This window comes from Cetorhinus maximus, chromosome 3 (genome assembly GCF_964194155.1).
Source record: "Cetorhinus maximus chromosome 3, sCetMax3.hap1.1, whole genome shotgun sequence".
Classification (NCBI taxonomy): domain Eukaryota; kingdom Metazoa; phylum Chordata; class Chondrichthyes; order Lamniformes; family Cetorhinidae; genus Cetorhinus; species Cetorhinus maximus.
The window spans coordinates 85,686,425-85,707,760 of NC_135881.1; the positions used below are offsets into that span (position 1 = coordinate 85,686,425).

At 43.3% G+C, this 21,336-nt stretch overlaps 1 protein-coding gene and 1 long non-coding RNA gene across 4 annotated transcripts in view; one reads left to right on the plus strand and one right to left on the minus strand.

Annotated features, from left to right (window-relative positions):
- Positions 1–5,397, minus strand: part of LOC144678758 (uncharacterized) — a 41,901-nt gene extending 36,504 nt beyond the window's left edge. The window contains exons 1-2 of the long non-coding RNA XR_013576175.1: positions 5,295–5,397; positions 1,074–1,125 (exon numbers count right to left, since the gene is read on the minus strand). This is a non-coding gene — a long non-coding RNA (uncharacterized LOC144678758). The remainder of the gene's footprint in view (positions 1–1,073; positions 1,126–5,294) is intronic.
- The window catches only part of grb10b (growth factor receptor-bound protein 10b), a 277,285-nt gene continuing 261,240 nt past the window's right edge, over positions 5,292–21,336 (plus strand). Inside the window, exon 1 of one of the 3 annotated variants that reach the window (XM_078538624.1) lies at positions 5,292–6,147. The gene's annotated coding sequence lies outside the window, so the exon portion shown is untranslated. Of the gene's footprint in view, positions 6,148–6,727; positions 6,857–21,336 lie in introns of those variants that run through there. The other 2 variants (XM_078538623.1, XM_078538625.1) reach the window with 2 other exon arrangements.

Sequence of the window (21,336 nt, forward strand, 5' to 3'; positions counted from 1 at the left end):
AGTTACCAAAGAACTGCTGTTGCCGGGATAAAGACTCTTGCTGATTGGTTAAAAACGCTTGGCCTAGGAGTATTCTTTGAACATCTTAATCTTTATAAAAACTCTCAGGGAGCGTGAGTGTGGGGTGCCTTAGAAGCAAGCTGCAAGGAAAGGACTCTCTCTTTCCCTCTCTCTGCCCCACCTTTGTGTTCAACTTTCCTCAGAAACGTCTCATCAGGATAACTCATCTGTTTTTTTGAGAGTTCGCAAAGCTGTGATACGTAAGAGTCATCAAGGACAGTTTCACCAACAAATATGTCTGAAAGAACTTACATATCTATTATGACCAGAATTCTGCTTGATCAACAGCATTGAGATCTCTTCAAATTTTATCCTTTTAACAGAAACATTCCCATACTCCAGCCTCTGCAGGGGACTGTGTTTGTTTTGTCCTGCTTGTGTTTGTGTGTGTGCGTGTGTGTGGGGGTTCAAATATCTGTTTTTTTTTAAAAAAGGGAAAAATCATTACGTTTATGAATTATAATTTGTATATATGCCAGCTTATTAACTTGTTTTTAAAAAGTAGTTTGTTTATATTAAATCATTTTTTGTGTTTACTGAAAGAAGCCTGGTTAGACTCTTTTTATTCTAGAAACAACGGTATCAAAAGGTAACAATTGGCCAGTTTTGTGGGTGAATTGAACATTTAAATTAGTGTTAAGACCTATGGAGAACTGGGGCTAGAATTAACTGCGCACTCCTCCCATCATGGTCCGTAATCTATTGTTTCTTGTAGCGGATTGTTACATGACTTGCTAGGCTATTTCATAGGATAGTTAAGAGTTAATCACATTGCTGTGGGCTTGGACCAAACCGGGTAATTATGGCAAATTTCCTTCCCCTAAAGGACATGAGTGCACCAGATGGGTTTTTGCAATAATCTGATGGTTTCGCTATTACTCAGACTAGCTTTTAATTCCAGATTTATTAATTAATTCAATATTTTAAATTCTACCAGCTACCATGCTGAGATCTGAACTCATGTCCCCAGAGCATTATCTTGAGCCTGTGGATTACTAGTTCAATAACATTACCAGTACACTGCCATCCCCTTGATGTCTGCTACACAGCTTAGAGACGTGAAATCTGTAAGAAAAATATGATCAGCCAATCAAGTTTAAATGAGAATCTGACCTGATTTATTCCACGTTTGGCACAAGCAAATTCGCCTGCCCCTGCAGACCAGGTAAGATAGCTGATTTCCCTTACATTGGATATATGGCATAGAAAAGGTAATTCAGCCCAACCAGTGGTGATTATGCTCTACTTGAGCCTCCTCCCATCTTTTCTCATCTAAATCTACTATCATAACCATTTGCTCCCTTCTCCCTGATAATCTATCTAGTTTCCCCTTAAATGCATCTATACTATTTGCTTTAATCACTCCCTGTGGTAGCAAGTTCCACTCTTTGGGTAAATAAGTTTCTTCTGAATTCCCTATTTGATTTCTTGCTGACTATCTTATGTTGATGGCCTCTAGTAATCCTCTTCCCCACAAGAGGGATCATTCTCTCTGTATCCATTCTATCAAAACCTTTCATAATTTTAAAGAATTCTATCAGTCACTCCTTAGACTTCTTTTTTTCAAGAGGAAGACTCAGCCTGTCAATCCTTTCCTGATATATATACACACATAATTCTGGTATCATCCTTGGAAATCTTCTCTGTACCCTCTCCAGTGCCTCTCTATCTTTCTTTTAATGTATGGCAACCAGACCTGCATGTAGTACTCTAAGTGTGGTCTAACCAAGGTTCAATGCAGGTTCAGCATAAATTCCTTACTTTTCAATACAAACCCTCTAGAAATAAAACCCTGTTCTTGGTTTTCTTTTTTAATAGCCTTGCTAATCTGTGGTGCAACTTTTAGTGATTGATGTATTTCTACTCCAAAATCCCTTTGTTCCTCCACCCCACCTAGATCTGCACCTTCCAAGTAATAAGTGACCTCCCTATTCTTCCTACCAAAATACACCGTCTCACATTCATCTCATGAACCTTATTTGGCAACTATGCAAGTTTATTAATGTGTTCCTGTAATTTATTGCAGTCCTCCTCAGTATTGACTAATCGTCCAATTTGGTATCATCCACAAATTTAGAACCCGTGACTTTGATTTCAAAGTCCAAATTTCATTAATGTAACTTGTGAACAGCAGTGGTTCCAGCAATTATCCTTGTGGAACACCACTTCCCACTTTCTGTCACTCTGAATAACTACTCTTTATTCCCACTCTCTGTTTTATGTCATGAAGCCAGCTAGCAATCCATTCTACCACTTGTTCCCTGACTTCACATTCTCTGAACTTATTCATTAGTTTATTGTGGGCCATGTTATTGCAGGACTTTTAAAAATCCAGGTAAATTACATGTACTGCATAACCATTGTCTACTCTGTGTTACTGCCTAAAAAATTCAATTATGTGTTACTGGGAAAAGAGACACGCTGAGAAAGCTTTTCATCTTGCACTCATCAGGACAGACACAAGAATACCAAATTTCAAAGGGAAGAACAATTTATAGTGCATGAGAAAAGGGTGCTGAATTTTTAAAAACAGGGTTATATTTATTGTATTTAGACTTGGGTGGAGTTCGGTGGTCTTTCTAGTTTTAGCGTCATGACATTTTAAAGATGTAGGCGGATGATTTATCTGCACTTCTGGAGAAAGCAAATGTTGGGTTGATTTTCTTTTAAAATATCTACATGTGACATGTAGATAGTCAAAAAGCAGACAGGGTTCCAATAGGTGGAGAGAGAGAGAGGCTCACACAGGGGCCTTGCCACTTTGGCATATTTTCTGCTTCTGTCTCTGGCCTGGAGAAAACAGTTTCTTTAAACACAAGAGAATTAGTTGGCTTGTCACACGATCCCCTCTCTCATCAACTGTCCAGTTACTCAAATATGGCCATATCCAGTGTATTCCAGCAGGATGGTTTCGGCTTGATTGATTATGGCTGGGTGAATTCCCTTCTCAGCTAGAATTAATTATCTGAGGCGATTACATCTGACAAGAGACCTGGATTTTTTGGGTATTATGAAGTACCAACAGGTTTCCATTTATTATTAAATATGGCATGTGATTTCCTTTCTTTCAGCTTTCTGAACCATTGTTTTCCAGGCCCCAATCGCCTTTGATTGGATCAGGGTAAGATGCAAGATAAACAGGAGTGATGTATGCATAGAAGTAGTGACTTCTTGATTGCAAACACTTTTTATGACAAGGTAGAAGTATCTTTCTGCAACATGCAATGTAAAAGTGTGTGTTACCACAGCAACTCGGACTCCTTGGGGTTGACTTGATTGGCTGGACAGCCAGTGTAGGTCAGATTGGTGCCAACAGCACAGGGTATGATTCCCATTCCATTTGGGGTGGATTTGGGACCTGCCTTCTTGCCCAACCTGTGGTGGAGATTGTGGTGCTGTGGGTTGGACCTGCCTTTAGCTGGAGAACTCAAGAAGAAGAAGTAGTATCTGAATTGTAATTCAACATACAATATTCAATGGAAGAATCCAGTAGTTTAAGTCTTGTTTTTCTGTGGCGCTGCTAAAGGCTTCAGTTCACCTGTATGAATTGTTTGTCCATACACTTCTGTGTTTCTTAATACATTCGACCTTTGGGTGCAAAAGGGAGGGCCATATTGTGCTTGGAGAAATAGTTGCCCCTACAGCTTAAGTTGCATCCTATGTTCACTTCCATACACCAACAGGACACATGCATTTACTTCAAATAAGGGAGGTATGTTAGTCAAAGCTCAGATTTTCATGTTCATTAAAACAATTCACATAGAAGTCCAAGAAGTAATAGTTAGCAAAACAATCAGAGACTATTGTTACTTATTGATTAACTATCTCAGTTTCAGCAGAGTGGAACCATAATTGTTCAACTGAAACAACTGGCCAAAAATGATCAATATTAAATGAATTATATTTTATTTCGTACTGTATACATCATTAACTTCTGGCAAAGAATTAGCAAAATGTTCTTTTTCCAGTTATTTGAATTTAGGGTTTTTCATTTAAAAAAAGAAAAGTACATTTAAGTAACTGAATCAAAACAGAGAATAAAAGCATATGGCAGCCAAACGAAATGAGTCTGAAATGAAAGAAAATGTAAAACAAAATAATCATGTGGTGTTAGCAAAATATTTATTATTGTCATATGCATTGTCACTAATTTTGCATATTTGTTACAATGGCTTTGATCAACAACCTTTTCAGTAAGAGGGTATTCAGCACTTTACCACAGCCTTAAACAACTGAAAAGTGATCTTCTTCGGGGAAACTTTAGAATTCATTTGTTGAGGTTCGTGTTTACTTTCATGAGCTAGAAAGGCTTAAAACCTCAGTATTACTGGGGAACACAGTGAAGATATTTGGCCCATTTAACTAACCCTAAGAACTTCTGCTTGTGTGCTACTGAATTATTTTTCTTACATCAGACTTTCTCTGAATACAATTCCTATTTGCTTTATGCAGAATATTAGGAAATAGAGGTTAAAGAGTAAATGGGGTTACTTTCATGATACAGTTTCATTTCCCTGTCTATAAAAAGATTTGAAATAATTTATTGAGTAATAACTTTTCAAACATGAACCTTTATTATTTTGGTTGCTGTCAACCAGTCCTCCTTTCATGAACCAGACATTTGTGAGTAAAGGAGTATATTAGGTCTTTGAAACAGAAATTTCTAACTTTATCAGGAACATCCTAAACATCAGTTATTTTTTAATTTAAATTTGGTTCTGAAAATAAAACTGATTACTAATTTAAAAAAAACTTCTGCCCTCTCCTGAAGGAGACCACCAGCAGCTCTCTTGCAAAGTAGTTTTTAAATCGCGTGAGCCTACACAGCGGGTGTGTGCAGATTATTCCATTGTGGACGGCAACACACATGAACCTGGTTCTATTCTCATCTGATATTCTCACATGTACACTTTCCAGGAGCTATTACTGAGTAGCGATTTTTTCTTTCCAAATCAAGCAGTGGTGAGGGCAACTATTGCTTGAGATAAATTGAGAACACAGTAAAATCAGCAGTTTTACACCCAAGTCTGACAATTATAATCTAATAGTTGGATATTACACTATATAAACTACCAACCATATTTCCATAATTTAAAAACATTTCCGCACAAAGTATTCCTCTCAAAATCTAAAAGGTAAACAGTGACGTCTAATTTACCTTTTAGTCAATTTTGAGTTGCTCAAAGCCGCTATCCCTGTCTTGATCACACATTGATCGGGATATTACTACTGACCTTCACCGTGAAGCGAGATCGACATATCCTTCAAAATGAACACTGCTTCTATAGTGTGACTTTACAAAAACAGTATGTACAGTTTAGTTTACTCTGTATTTTTTTTATGAAAGGCTTCGCTTGGCCTATCTTTTTCTTAAATCTTGACGGGACGTAAACACATCTGCTTTTGAGATTAGAACAGCTAATAAGCGTCTTTCTGGATCAACTATGGACGTCAGAGGAGCAGACCACAGCTGGTAGTAAGCAATTCATCGACTGCTGGAGAACTGTTCAATCTGCTAGCTGGGCGAGTCTGCAAGGCGACTGTAAAGAGCTAGCGTATCAAAGATAAATAACCTCCGTGAAAATTAATTCTGGGGTTTTAAGAAAGTGGGAATCCGAGGGGAAGAAGCCGTAAAGTGGAGGATTATAACCAGGCTCTTCCAGATATGAGCAATTATGGCTCAGTTTAAACTTTTGGATCCGAGTGGAAACTTTCCGTCAGAGCTGCACAGGAAGACCTCTAAAGGCAGGATAAACCTGAGTGCTGCCGTCCCTTTTGGCTGCCGATTGCTGTCCCGTAATAAATATGTCTGGTTGTTCTAGGAGAGAACTCCTTATCAAAAGGATGCCTGCAGTGTTGCCATGTGCGTGCACAACTCAACCGGAAATTTGCAGGGAAAAAAAGCAAAGCGCGGAAAAATAATAAAGTGTAACCTTTGAAAAGCCAGACATCTATCAAAGTGGAGTAGCACGGGGAAGCACCAAGACGTGGAGCTCAGCGACTGTAACCATATACGTACACGATTCAGATCTGGGCACGCAGGACATTTTACATTACACCTACGGCCGGCCGCAAGTATTCTAGGAGGTAGGCGATGCTGACGTCTTGGACACATTTTATGTGTTCTCCCGAAATTGCACCATCACCAGTAGCATTTTGCAAGGCACGAAGGAAAGCTTCAGAGTTTTAACCCTGTCCCTTTCGGTCGCTCCTAGGCGTGTGCGCGACTCAGATTAACTGCAATTTCCCACGCGTTGTGTGTGTGTGTATGGGGGGTGGTGAATATTAATCCAGTTACCAGGTTCCTTCACCATTTGTACAAGGAGATTTTTGATGCGGTCGGGAGTTCGGTGAGGAAATTCAGATACACTTTATTCCGTTTGTAGCTACGGATCGACTCCTCTCCTCCACTCCACTCCACCCGTGTGTTGCTAACGGCCGCGGGCCGCTCGCGCACCGGCAGTACTTCTTCTTTCTCCGGGAAGGGAAGGAGGAGGTTTGAGTTGGCGCGGGCGGGGTCGGTTAGTTCAGCCGCGTGTGCTCACGCGCAGCTGCAGTTACTTTTTCTTGGTTGGGGGGGAACAAAAGTTGGGATTGTGCGCGCGCACGCGGGCGAGGCGTCGCCATTTTTTTTAAAGTGGCCGTAGCGCGCGCTTACGCGCGCAGTGAGGAGGAGTTACCGAGTGAGAGTGGTGAGCTAGAGGGAGGGGGAGAGAGGGGTGGTTAGAGTCAATCAGTTAGTCAGGGTCGGGACAAAAATCAAATCGTCTTGGCAGGACTAGGAACCAGGACTGAAGTGAGTTCTCGTTTTGCTCCAGCTTTTACTTTTTGCTCCCCCACCTTACCTTGTGAATAATCTGCTCTTGTGTGTGTGAGTTTTCTTGTGTGTGCCTGGGAGGAGAGGAGCAGTTGGAAAGTGCTTTTGCATTGTGGAATGTCCGGCGTGCAGTGTGTAAAGTAGTGGTGAAGGGTGCCTGGCAGTGTTTTAAAGCCCGCATCATATGCATTTGAGTTGAAGGCGCTGCGGTCAGTGCACGTACGCAGTGGGGTATAGTCGGTACCCAGTGGAGCTGGAAACCTGAGTTCAACTTCGTTTAAACAAGTACAGAACGCACAGACAAAAACAACTTTTTTTTTTAAAAAGTAAGCTTTTGACTTAAATTTCGCTGTTACATTCCATTGCACCCTTCTACTGGTGAATCTAGTAGATGAAAAGGAACCAAAAAAGTTACGCTGGTGAAGGAGGCTTAATTACTGCGAATTGTGCCATGTCGTCAAAACTTTTTTCGCAACCTGTTTTTGCGATAACGCATTCTCCCGACTTTAGATACTTCGTTAATTAGAACTTGAGCAGGGCCTCGTGAATCTGAAATACCACAGGTATCCCTTTAAACATAGTTTACAAACTGTGGGCCCTGGAATAACGAGGGCTTTAAAAAGGAAACGATGATGGGGTTAATAAGGTGCTAAATATATGCGTTTTCATTGGTGACATCTAAGCTATTACTTGGAAAGTCTGGCACCTTTACTCATCGTGTGTGTGGTTAAGAGTTGTGCATTATTGCGTAGAATGTAACAGCGTTTTACAGCAAATGAAGAAGCAACTTTTTTCCTAAAAATGTTAACGTCACTTCCACTTGGGTGGAAAACTGCATTTGGTATTGATATTTAAAGTCAAACTGTAAGTCAAACTATTAGCTGCAAAAGACTGGAATGGATAGGTGTAAATGAAAATTTAAACACTGAACTGTGAAGCTTGAATATCTTCAGTATCGTTGAAATTCAAACTTTCTGAATGTGGGCTTAAACAGAAAACTGATGCAGTATTAAATTTTAGTTGAAAAGAAGTCTGACTATATGAAACGACGTTTCAGGCGGTCAGCTCTACTTTCCCTTGATTGATTGTACTTAGTTTGTTTTGGGGGTGGGTATAGGTAAAGTTAAGATTGGCAATGGGAGATAAGATTGTGGTACTATTGATTCAAGGTAGTGAAGCCAAACCGTTTCACATGGCTGCTTGTTTAAAAAGTGCATATTTACTAATCTTACCAAGAATTATTTACCTTTTTAAAACAAACAAAACTTGAATATAGAAATAGCTTTGTAAAGCCTTGCTGAACTTTTGGGAATTTTTAAAGGCCTGGAAAGTATTTCTTAATTTGTTTCTTGATGTCTGCTGGTTCAAAAGTACAGCTGAATCAGCAGTTTTGTGGAGAATAGTTCTGTCTTAGTTTAATGTAATGTAAATGTGACAATCCAGCAATTACCCAAACTTTTTGATAAAAACAAAATGAACAACACACTTTTAAGATGATGTTTCATAGTTCTGTACACCGGCATTGAGAGTGTCGTCTGTCACCGTTTTATCATTTCATATTAGTCACTTTGCTGTCATACTGGCAGGGTTGTAATTTTTTGATAGACATCAAACCCTAGCATGAGCAGTTGATTAGCTGATGAAATGGCTGATTCTAAAAATGTAGATTAGTTGGCATTTCAAATTCTTGACCATGTTTCTTGAGACTGCTGGTTAATGCTTAATAAATTGCAGCTTAATTTAAATGTACCATATCTTTCTTGTAGTGTTGGTTTTTGATTCCTGATGTTCTGTCCATCTTTCTATTTTTGAAAAACCCTAACCTCACCACAAAATATTGGAAAATTAGAATAGCCCTGAACGTGGGCATGCTTATCGTTCTGATCAATGACGTTCTTTGGCACCTATGCTTAGGAATAGTACATCAGTTTTTCTTTCTCAATGTCATCACATAAGTGCAATCATTCACTCTGTTTTATAGACTATCTTGGGCTAATTAATCAGTTGTCAAAACTCACCTTCCAAAGGAAGTATAATTTAGAATGGAGTTTGAACTTTGGTCCAACAGTAGCTATTGTGCTGCTGTTATCGTGATTTCACTTGTCTTCAATGAATCTTCATGGCATGAAGATTAGTAATGGGTTCATTATACAGAACCAATGTAGAATTATGGTACCAAGCAGTATTAGAAAAAATATTGCTGGTTTAACAGTGAAGCTCAAAGCAATAGTTTTAATTCTTTTAATAATGAAAATAGTAACATGTAACTTTTATAGGTACTAATTTTTGTATGTACATTGTAAATAGGGAGGGTGGGTTGGTTTGGTGAAACATTGTTTTGTCTCCAGCTGACATCCCTTGCAGTCTACCTGATACTAAGCTTGGACCATGGGGAGGTAAATAGTAGGCCATTTAGCCATTTGTGAGCGCGCTTTGCTGTACAATACGATCATGGCTGATCGACCTCAATTCCATCTTCCTGCACTATCCCCATACCCTTTTGAAATTGATAGATATTTGGGTACAGGCATGAAAATACTCAATGACCTGAGCATCCACCTCCCTTTTGGGTAGAAAATTTCAAACATCTGCTGTTCTTTGAAGAAATTTTTCCTCTTCTCTGTTATAAATGGCTAACCCTTTTATTCTTAGACTGTGACCCCTAGTGTCAGGTAGAGACATCCTCCTAGCATCTACCCTGTCAAGCCCCTAAAGAATTTTGTGTCAATGAGATCAGCACTCATTCTTTTAAACTCTATGGCATATATGCCTAGTCTACACAACCTCTCCTCATACTGCAATTCCTTCGTCCCAGTAACCTTTGCACTCCCTCTAAGGCTAGTATGTCCTTCCAGCATTGTACACAGTACTCCATGTGGTCTTAAGATCATGACTGTTTCGTTCTCGCTGTCTGACCTGTTTGTAATAGAGGCTAACATACCATTTGGTTTCCTCAAATACCAACATTTCCCAGTCTTTTACCATTTGGAAGCAAAATCCACCTTTCTATTTTTCAGCTTATCAGTGACAGCTAGAAGGAACTTGTGAAGAGTCAGTTAGGTCTGACCTACTGATTGAATCGTCAAAGTAATGGATAGTGGAATGTCTATGGATGTTATTTATATAGACTTCCAGAAGGCATTTGATGAAATCCTTTATAACGGACAGTTCACTAAAGTTGGACCCCATGGAATTGAAGGCAAATTATTGAGCTGATTAGGAAATTGGTTGAGTAGCAGAAGGCGAATAATGGGTGTGTACTCACCCATGAGTACACACTCTGGGAATTCTGCAACGAGTAACTTACCTGACTCCACAAAGCCTATCAACCATCCACAATGCACAAGTCAGGAGTGTGATGGAATACTCTCCACTTGCCTGGATGAGTGCAGCTCCAACAACACTCAAGAAGCTCCACACTATCCAGGACAAAGCAGTCCGCTTGATTGGGACCCCATCCACCACCACCAATTTTCACACTCTCCACCGCCGACGCACAGTGGCAGCAGTGTGTACCATATACATGATGCATTGCAGGAACTCACCAAGGCTCCTTCACCAGCACTTTTCAAACCTGGGACCTCTACCACCTAGAAGAACAAGGGCAGCAGATGCATGGGAACATGGGAACACTATCAACTGCAAGTTCCCCTCCAAGCCCCACACCATCCTGACTTGCAACTATATCGCCGTCCCTTCACTGTATCAAAATCCCAGAATTCCCTAACAGCATTGTGGGTGTACCTACACCACATGGATTACAGTGGTTCAAGAAGCTGGCTCACCACAACCACCTCATTGGCAATTTGGTTGGGCAGTGAATGCTAACCAGTGATGCCCACATCTCATAAAAGTATTTTTTAAAAAAAGCAAGATGTGACTGCAACAATCTGTGTTGGGGCCTCAACTGGATGATGGACTTGTAGACTAGAGAAGCAAATTTGCTGATCTTTGTGCAATTGATGCTAGATTAATTTAGAACTGATTTTGATGGTACAAACAAACGTACGAGATAGGAGTAGGCCATTCGGCCTCTAGAGCCTGCTCCACCATTCAATAAGATCATGGCTGATCTGATTGTGACCTCAAATCCATATTCTACCTAACCCGGATAACCTTTGACTCTTGTTAGTCAAGAATTCATCTACCTCTGTCTTAAAAATATTTATTGAACCTGCCTTCATTGCTGTCTGGGGAAGAGAGTTCCAAAGTTTCATGACCCCCTGATAGAAAACAATTCTTCTCATCTCCATCTTAAATGGGGGACACCTTATTTTTAAGCTGTGTCCCCTACTTCTTGTCTCTTCCACAAGGAGAAACATCCTTTCATCATCTACCCTGTTAGTCCCCTCAGATCTTGGATGTTATCAGATCATCTCTCGTTCTTCTGAATCCCAGTGGATACAGGCCCAACCTTTCTTCATAAGAAAACCCCCACAGCCCATGTATCAGTCAAATGAACCTTCTGTAAACTGCTTCTACCTTATTTATATCCTTTTGTAAATAAGGAGACCAAAACCGTACTGCCAATGCCCTGTACAACTGTAGCAAATCATTCCTGCTTTTATATCTCATTCCCCTTGCAATAAATGACAACATTCCATTTACCTTTTGAATCATTTGCTGTATCTGCATACTATTTTTTTTGTGATGTATTTACCAGGACACCCAGATCCTTCTATACCTTTGAGTTCTGCAATCTCTCTCCACTTAAATAATATGCTGTTTTTCTATGCTTCCTGCCAAAGTGGACAAGTTCACATTTTCCAACATTATATTCCATCTGCCAAATTTTAGACCTCTCACTTTAACCTAACTATGTCCCATTGTAGACTCCTTATGTCCCCTTCACAACTTAGTCTCCTACCTATCTTTGTACCATCGAATTTATCAACCATACATTCGGTCCCTTCATCCAAGTCACTGGTATAAATTGTAAATAGTTGAGCACTGATCCCTGTGGCACTCCACTTGTCACATCTTGCCAACCTGAAAAAGACCAATTTATTCCTACTCTCAGCTTCCTGTTAGCTAACTAATTTACTTCCCATGCTAATATGTTACTGTCTACACTATGAGCTTTATTTTGCATCTTTGTAATCTTTGATGTGGCACTTTGTTAAAGGCCTTCTGGAAAATTAAGTACAGCAAATCCACAGGCTCCCCCTTATCTACATTGCTGACTATTTCCTCAAAGAACTCCAGTCAATTAATCAAACATGATTTCCCTTTCATAAAATCATGTTCACTCTGCCTGATTGCATTGAGATTTTTGAAGTGGCCTGCAGTAACCTCCTTAATAATAGATTCCAGCATTTTTCCTATGACATGTTAAACGAACTGACCTGTTGCTTGTTGCTTTTTGACTCCCTCCTTTCTTGAATAGACAAGTTACATTCGCTGTTTCCCAATCTGATGGGACCGTTGCAGAATCTAGGGAGTTTTGGAAAAGTAAAACCAATGCATCTACTATCTCAGCAACCAAGACCCTAGGATGAAGCCCATCAGGACCTTGGGACTTGTAGGCTTTTAGTCCTAATAATTTTCTCTACCTTTTTCCCTAGTGATTATAATTGAATCACAGAATCTTTACAGTGCAGAAGGAGGCCTTTCGGCCCAACAAATCTGCACTGGCTCTTTGAAAGAGCCTTCCACCTACTTCCCTGCCTTATCCCTGTAAACTTGCACATTCTTTCTTTTCAAAAAGTAATCCAATTCCCTTTTGAATATCTTAATCAAATCTGCCTCTACCACCCTCTCAGGAAGTTGGTTCCAGACTCCAATCAGTCCCTGGGTGAAAGCATTTTTCCTCACCTCACTTTTACTCCTGTTGCCAATTATTTTGAATCTGTGCCCTCTAATTCTTGATGCGCCCTTGAGTAGGAACAGTTTCTCACTATTTACCCTGTCCATACCCCTCAGGATCTTGAATACCTCTATCAAGTCTCTACTCTTTTCTCCAAGGAAAAAAGTCCCAACCTTTCCAATCTATCCTCGTAGCTACAGTTCTTCATCCTGGGAATCATTCTTGTGAATCTCCTGTGTACTATCTCCAATGCTTCACATCCCTCCTCAAGTATGGCACCCAGAACTAGATGCAGTACTCCAGATGAGGTCTGACTAGTTCAACATGACCTCCTTACTCTTGTACACAATGCCCCTATTAATAAAGCCACAATACTATATGCTTTATTAATTGCTCTCTGAACTGCCCTGCTACCTTCAGTGACTTATGTACATATACACTGAGGTCCCTCTGTTCCTGTACCTCTGGGCTTTCTCCCTTTATTTCATAATGTGTCTCCATGTTCTTCTTGCCAAAATGAATCACCTCACACTTCACTGCATTGAACTTCATCTGCCATTTGTCTGTCCAATTCTCCAACATGTCTATGTCCTTTTGAAATTCAAGACTATCCTCATCACAGATGACAATGTTTCCAGTCTTTGTATCATATGCAGATTTTGAAATAATGCCCTGAACACACTATATGTCAGGAAGAGCAAGGGTCCCAACACTGACTCCTGGGGAACCCCACTACAAGCTTCCTCCAATCTGAAAAGCATCTGTTAACCGCTACTGTTTCCTGTCACTCGATCAATTTCTTATCCAAGTGCCTACTTTCCCTTTTTTTTCCCCTCTATAGCAAGTACATCCTTCCTCAGATAAGGAGACCAAAACTGCGCACACTATTCCAGGTTTGGTCTCACCAAGGCCCTGTACAATTGCAGCAAGACATCCCTGTTCCTGTACTCAAATCCTCAGGCTATGAAGTCCAACATACCATTTACCTTCTTTACCGCCTGCTGCACCTGCATGCTTACCTTCAGCGACTGGTGTACAAGGACACCCAGGTCTCGTTGCACATTCCCCACTCTCAATTTATAGCCATTCAGATAATCTGCCTTCCTGTTTTCGCTACCAAAGTGCATAACCTCACATTTATTCACATTATACTGCATCTGCCATGCACTTGACCACTCACTCAGCTTATCCAAATAACACTGAAGCATCTCTGCATTTTCCTCACAGTTCACCCTCCCACCCAGCTTTGTGTCATCTGCAAATTTGGAGATGTTACATTTAATTCCCTCATCTAAATCATTAATATATATTGTGAATAACAGGGGTCCTAGCACCGAACCCTGCGGTACCCCACTAGTCACTGCCTGCCATTCGGAAAAAGACCCGTTTATTCCTACTCTTTGTTTCCTGTTTGCCAACCAGTTTTCTATCCGTCTCAATACACTACCCCCAATCCAATGCGCTTTAATTTTACATGCCGATCTCTTATGTGGGACTTTGTCGAAAGCCTTCTGAAAGTCCAAATAAACCACATCCACTGGCACCCCCTCATCAACTCTACTAGTGACATCCTCAAAAAATTCCAGTAGATTTGTGAAGCATGATTTCCCTTTCATAAATCCATGCTGACTCTGTCCAATTCTGCCACTGTCTCCACGTGCTCAGCTATTAAATCTTTTATAATGGACTCTAGAATTTTCCCCACTACTGACGTCAGGCTGACTGGTCTATAATTCACTGTTTTCTCTCTGCCTCCCTTTTTAAATAGTGGGGTTACATTAGCTACCCTCCAATCTGTAGGAACTGTTCCAGAGCCTATAGAATCTCGGAAGATGACCACCAATGCATCCACTATTTCTAGAGCCACTTAAGTACTCTGGGATGTAGATTATCAGGCCCTGGGAATTTATCAGCCTTCAATCCCATCAATTTCCCCAACACCATTTATCTACTAATACTGATTTCTTTCAAATCCTCCCTCTCACTAAACCCTGTGTCCCCAACATTTCTGGCATGCTATTAATGTCCTCCTTTGTGGAGACAGAACCAAAGTATGTATTTAGTTGGTCAGCCATTTCTTTGTTCCCCATTATAAATTCCCCTGTTTTTGACTGTAAGGGACCAACATTTGCCTTCACCAATCTTTTTCTCTTCACATACCTATAGAAACTTTTACAATCAGTTTTTATGTTCCCTTCAAACTTACTCTCGTGCTCTATTTTCCCCTTCTTAATCAATCCCTTGGTCCTCCTTTGCTGAATTCTAAACTGCTCCCAATCCTCAGTTCTGTTGTTTTTTCTGGCCAATTTGTATGTCTCTTCCTTGGATCTAATACTATCTCCAATTTCCCTTGTAAGCCATGGTTTGGCCACCTTTCTTGTTTTACTTTCGCGCCAGACAGGAATAAACAATTGTTGCAGTTCACCCATGCACTCTTTGAATGTTTGCCATTGCCTATCCACCGACATCCCTTTAAGTAACGTTTCCCAATCCATCATAGCCAACTCGCGCCTCATTCCATCGTAATTTCCTTTATTAAGGTTCAGGACCCAGAATCAATGACGTCACTCTCCATTTTGATGAAGAATTCTATCATGTTATGGTCACTCATCCCCAAGGGGTCTCGCACAACTAGATTCCCAATTATTTCTTTCTCATTACACAATACCCAGTCGAGGATGGCCTGTTCTCTCATTGGTTCCTCAGTGTATTGGTCCAGAAAAACATCCCGTATACACTCCAGGAATTCCTCCTCTACAGTATTGTTACTAATTTGATTTGCCCAATCTATATGCATATTAAAGTCACCCATAATTACAGATGTTCCTTTATTACATGTGTCTCTAATTTCCTGTTTAATGCCATTCCCAACATCATCATCACTACAGTTTGGGGGTCTATATACAACCCCTACTGACGTTTTTTGCCCCTTAGTGTTTCTCAGCTCTAACCATACAGATTCTACATCGTCGGAGCTGATATCTTTCCTCACTATTGCGTTAATTTCCTCTTTAACCAGCAATGCTACTCCACCGCCTTTTCCTTTTTGTCTGTCCTTCCTAAATACTGAATACCCCTGGATGTTCAGTTCCCAACCCTGGTCACCCTGCAGCCATGTCTCCGTAATCCCGACTATATCATACCTGTTTACATCTATTTGCACGGTTAATTCATCCACTTTATTGTGAATGCTCCTCGAATTAAGGCACAAAGACTTAAGGCTTGTCTTTTTAACATTACTTGTCCCGTTCCCACTATTTTTCACTGAGGCCCTCTTTGATTCTTGCCCTTGATTTCTCTGACTATCACTTTTCCTATTCCGCTTTCTGTCTTTTGTTCTTGTCTTTGATTCCTCTTCCTCTGACTCCTTGCATAGGTTCCCATCCCCCTGCCATTTTAGTTTAAACCCTTCCCAACCACTCTAGCAAATGTTTCCCCCAGGACGTCAGTCCCAGTCCTGCTCAGGTGTAACCTGTCCAGTTTGTACTGGTCCCACCTCCCCCAGAATCACAGTGCGGAAGAGGCCCTTCGGCCCATCGAGTTTGCACCAACACGTGAGAAGCACTTGACCTACCTAACTAATCCTGTTTACCAGCACCTGACCCAAAGCCTTGAATGTTATGACGTGCCAAGAACCGGTCCCAGTGCCCCAGGAATCTGAAACCCTCCCCTTCACACCATCTCTTCAGCCACGTATTCATCCGATATATTCTGCTATTTCTACTCTGACTGGCACCTGGCACTGGTAGTAATCCTGAGATCACTACCTTTGAGGTCCTGCTTTTCAACTTACTTCCTAACTCCCTATATTCTGCTTTTAGGACCTCATCCCTTATTTTTGTCTATGCCGTTTGTACCAATGTGTACCACGACCACTGGCTATTCGCCCTTCCCCTTCAGAATGTCCTCTAGCTGCTCTGAGATATCCTTGACCCTAGCATCAGGGAAGCAACATACCATCCTGGAGTCTCGTTTGCGGCCACAGAAATGCCTATCTATTCCCCTTACAATTGAATCCCCTATAACTATTGCATTCCTACAGTTTTACTCCTCCCCTGTGCAGCAGAACTAACCGCGGTGCAATGAATTTGACTGTTGCTGCTTTCTCCTAAGAGGCAATTCCCCCCAACAGTATCCAAAGCGGTATATCTGTTTTGCAGGTGAATAGCCACAGGAGATTCCTGCACTGCCTGCCTAGCCCTCTTGGTTTGTGTGGTGGTCACCCATTCCCTTCCTTCCTGTGGACTCTTAGCCTGTGGTGTGACCATCTCTCTATACATGCTATCAACGATACTCTCCGCATCGCGGATGCTCCACAGTGTCCCTAGCCGCCGCTCCAGCTCCAAAACCTGGGCTTCCAGGAGCTGCAGCTGGAGACACTTACTGCACGCATCATGGCCCCGGGCACTGGAAATGTGCCTGGCTTCCCACATAGAGTTGGAGGAGCACACCACGGCTTTGAGCTCTCCTGCCATGACTTACCCCTTTAAATTAAATTAAACCTTTAGGAAGATACTTAGTATCGCTTTCTCTAGGGCCCTTCTTCCCTGCTCCTTGTTGTTATTGAATATAGCCCCTGCAATTGATGAATCACAAAATAAGACCTTAAAAACTATAAGCAATAAAAGTAGTAAACGCTTACTTGGCCGTACTCACGGTACTCAAAGGATCACCTCGTTCCCTACTCACTGAACTCCCTCAGTCACCCTTGCTCTCCCAGCTTCTCTTCAACTCCCGCCTCCTCCGGCGCTCCTCTTCCGCTCCCGCCTCCTCCGGCGCTCCTCTTCCGCTCCCGCCTCCTCCGGCGCTCCTCTTCCGCTCCCGCCTCCTCCGGCGCTCCTCTTCCGCTCCCGCCTCCTCCGGCGCTCCTCTTCCGCTCCCGCCTCCTCCGGCGCTCCTCTTCCGCTCCCGCCTCCTCCGGCGCTCCTCTTCCGCTCCCGCCTCCTCCGGCGCTCCTCTTCCGCTCCCGCCTCCTCCGGCGCTCCTCTTCCGCTCCCGCCTCCTCCGGCGCTCCTCTTCCGCTCCCGCCTCCTCCGGCGCTCCTCTTCCGCTCCCGCCTCCTCCGGCGCTCCTCTTCCGCTCCCGCCTCCTCCGGCGCTCCTCTTCCGCTCCCGCCTCCTCCGGCGCTCCTCTTCCGCTCCCGCCTCCTCCGGCGCTCCTCTTCCGCTCCCGCCTCCTCCGGCGCTCCTCTTCCGCTCCCGCCTCCTCCGGCGCTCCTCTTCCGCTCCCGCCTCCTCCGGCGCTCCTCTTCCGCTCCCGCCTCCTCCGGCGCTCCTCTTCCGCTCCCGCCTCCTCCGGCGCTCCTCTTCCGCTCCCGCCTCCTCCGGCGCTCCTCTTCCGCTCCCGCCTCCTCCGGCGCTCCTCTTCCGCTCCCGCCTCCTCCGGCGCTCCTCTTCCGCTCCCGCCTCCTCCGGCGCTCCTCTTCCGCTCCCGCCTCCTCCGGCGCTCCTCTTCCGCTCCCGCCTCCTCCGGCGCTCCTCTTCCGCTCCCGCCTCCTCCGGCGCTCCTCTTCCGCTCCCGCCTCCTCCGGCGCTCCTCTTCCGCTCCCGCCTCCTCCGGCGCTCCTCTTCCGCTCCCGCCTCCTCCGGCGCTCCTCTTCCGCTCCCGCCTCCTCCGGCGCTCCTCTTCCGCTCCCGCCTCCTCCGGCGCTCCTCTTCCGCTCCCGCCTCCTCCGGCGCTCCTCTTCCGCTCCCGCCTCCTCTTTTCGTTCCTTAGCTCTAGCCAGAGCAATTCTGTCCTTGACCCCTCTGGAATAAACTCTCTCTCTCTGGTACTGTAATGCTATCTTTAATCAATACTACTGCTTTCACCCCCCCACCCCCTCTTTCTTCCTTTCCTGTCTCTTCTAAACATCTTGTACCCAGGAATATTTAATGCCCAGTTCTGCCCTCCTTTCAGCTAGGTCTCTGTTTTAGTAATAATATCATAATTCCACTTGTCAACATATGCCACCAATCTTATTAACCACACTCTGTGCATTCACATACATGCACATTAACCCTGATTTAGGCTTTTTTACTTTCCTCCTTATTCTGACCCATCTAATGACTTACTATTGCCTACTCTATTCTGTGAAACTCTCTAAGTATTCCATCTACCTTGATGCAACTCTGATATATCCCTGTTATCAGTAATACTTCTCTACTTTCCACTGCTAGTTTTTCTTCTCTCCACTCTGAATTTTCCTTCACGTTCCCATCCCCTTGCCAATCTAGTTTAAACCCTTCCCAACGGCACTAGCAAACCTCCCCATGAGGACACTTGTCTCAGTCCTGTTAAGGTGTAATTTGTCCCTCTTGCACAGGTCTCAGCTACCCCAGAACAGGTCCAAATGCCTCAGAAATCTAAACCCCTCCCTCCTACTTCATTTCTCCAGCTCTGTGTTGAACTGCTCGATCTTCCTAATCTTATGCTCACAAGTGCATGGCACTGGGAGAAAAACTGAGATTATTGCTCTTGAGGTCCTGCTTTTTAATTCTCTTCCTAACTCCCTAAAATCTGCTTTCAGGACCTCACCCCTTTTCCTACCTATGTCATTGGTCCCAATGTGCATCACAACCTACTCCTGGCTGTTCACCCTCCCCAAAAAGAATGTCCTGCAGGCGCTCTATGACATCCTTGACCCTGGCACCAGGGAGGCAACATACCATCCTGGAGTCACGTGTATGGCCGCAGAAACGCTCCCCTAACTATGGAATTCCCTACCACTATAGCTGTTCCAGTCTTCTTCCTCCCCTCCTGTGCACCTGAGCCACCTGTGGTGCCATGAACTTGGCTCTTGCTACAGTCCTCTGAGGAACCATATCACTCACTAGTATCCAAAATGGAATAACGGCTGGAGAGCGAGCTAGCCTTGAGATCCCTGCACTACCTGCCTGTTTCTCTTAGATACTCTTGTGGTCACCCATTTACCCTCTGTCTGTGTATTACTTACCTGCAGTGTGGCTACCTCGCTAAATGTGCTGTTCACGTAATACTCAGCTTTGCAGATGTACCACAGTGACTCCAGCCATCGCTCGACTGCAACCCAGAGCTCAAGTTTCTGCAGCTGGTGACGCTCGCTGCAGATGTCGTCATCGAGGGCACTTTGTGCCTGCATGCATTCCCACGTCCTGCAGGATGCACATTCCACATGGCCGAGCTACACTGACATACCTTAAACTTTATATAAAGTGTTTACTACAGTATGGTATAATATAATAACTTGCCTGCCACTCATGAATTGTCTCCTCTGTGCTGAATCTGGAAAGGACTATACTCAACAACCAATCAACTTATGGGACTCCTGTGATGTTACTTTTAGATTTTATCTGTAATTTGTTTTCAGTTCCTCCCTCCCTTTCACCTGATTCAGCTATTTCTGGGTTGTTATTTGTATCCTCTACATTGAAGACAGGGAGAACTGTTGGTTCATAAAAATCATAAAAAAGAGGATATGGAACAGAAGCTGATGTTTGGAGTTCGGTTGCAGATCTGCTATGATCCCATTGAATGGCGGGCAAGTGGAACAGCTCAGGGTTAAGTAGCTTACTCCTGTTCCTATTTTCCTTAGAAAGTGGATAACTTTGGGTACGGTCCATGGGTATAGTCCTCAATGAACACTTTGCATCGGTCTTCACAATAGAAAAGGACAATGCAGGTATAGACGTCAAAGTGGAGGATTGTGAAATGTTAGAGGAAATTAACATAGCGAGGAGGTACTAGCGGCTTTGGCGGCCTTAAAAATGGATAAATCCACAGGCCTGGATGAGATGTATCCCAGGCTGTTGAGGGAGGCAAGTGAAGAGATACCAGGGGCGCTGGCAGTAATTTTCAAATAGTCTCCGGCCACGGGGGAGGTGCCAGAGGACTAGAGGACTGCTAATGTTGTCCCATTGTTAAAAAAGGGAGGAAGGGGTGGACCAGGAAATTACAGGCCAGTCAGTCTAACCTCAGTGTTGGTTAAGTTACTAGAAACATTCTTTCCCTCAGAATTCTATCTGCACTTGGAGAGACACGGATTAATCAGGGATAGTCAGCATGGATTTGTTAAGGGGAGTTTGTGTTTGACAAATTTGATTGAATTTTTTGAAGAAGTTACCAGGAGTGTTGATGAGGGTAATGTATTTGATGTGGTCTATATGGACTCGAGCAAAGCTTTTGATAAGGTCCCACATGGCAGACTGATCAAGAAAGTAAGAGCCCATGGGATCCAAGGCAAAGTGGCACGCTGGATCCAAAATTGGCTGAGAGGCAAGAAGCAGAGGGTGATGGTGGAGGGATGTTTCTGTGAATGGAAGTCTGTTTCCAGTGGGGTTCTGCAGGGCTCAGTGCTTGGGCCCTTGCTGTTTGTGGCGTACATAAATGATTTGGTCTTAAATGTAGGGGGTATGATGAAGAAGTTCGCGGATGACACGAAAATTGGTAGAGTGGTAAATAGTGAGGAGGATAGCCGTAAACTGCAGGAGGATATCGATGGACTGGTCAGGTTGGCAGAGCAGTGGCAAATGGAATTCAACCCGGAAAAGTGTGAGGTAATGCACTTGGGGAGGGCTAACAAGGCAAGGGATTGCACAATGAATGGTAGGACCCTGGAAAGTACTGAAGATCAGAGGGACCTTGGTGTGCATATCCACAGTTCCCTGAAGGTAGCAGGGCAAGTGGATAAGGTGGT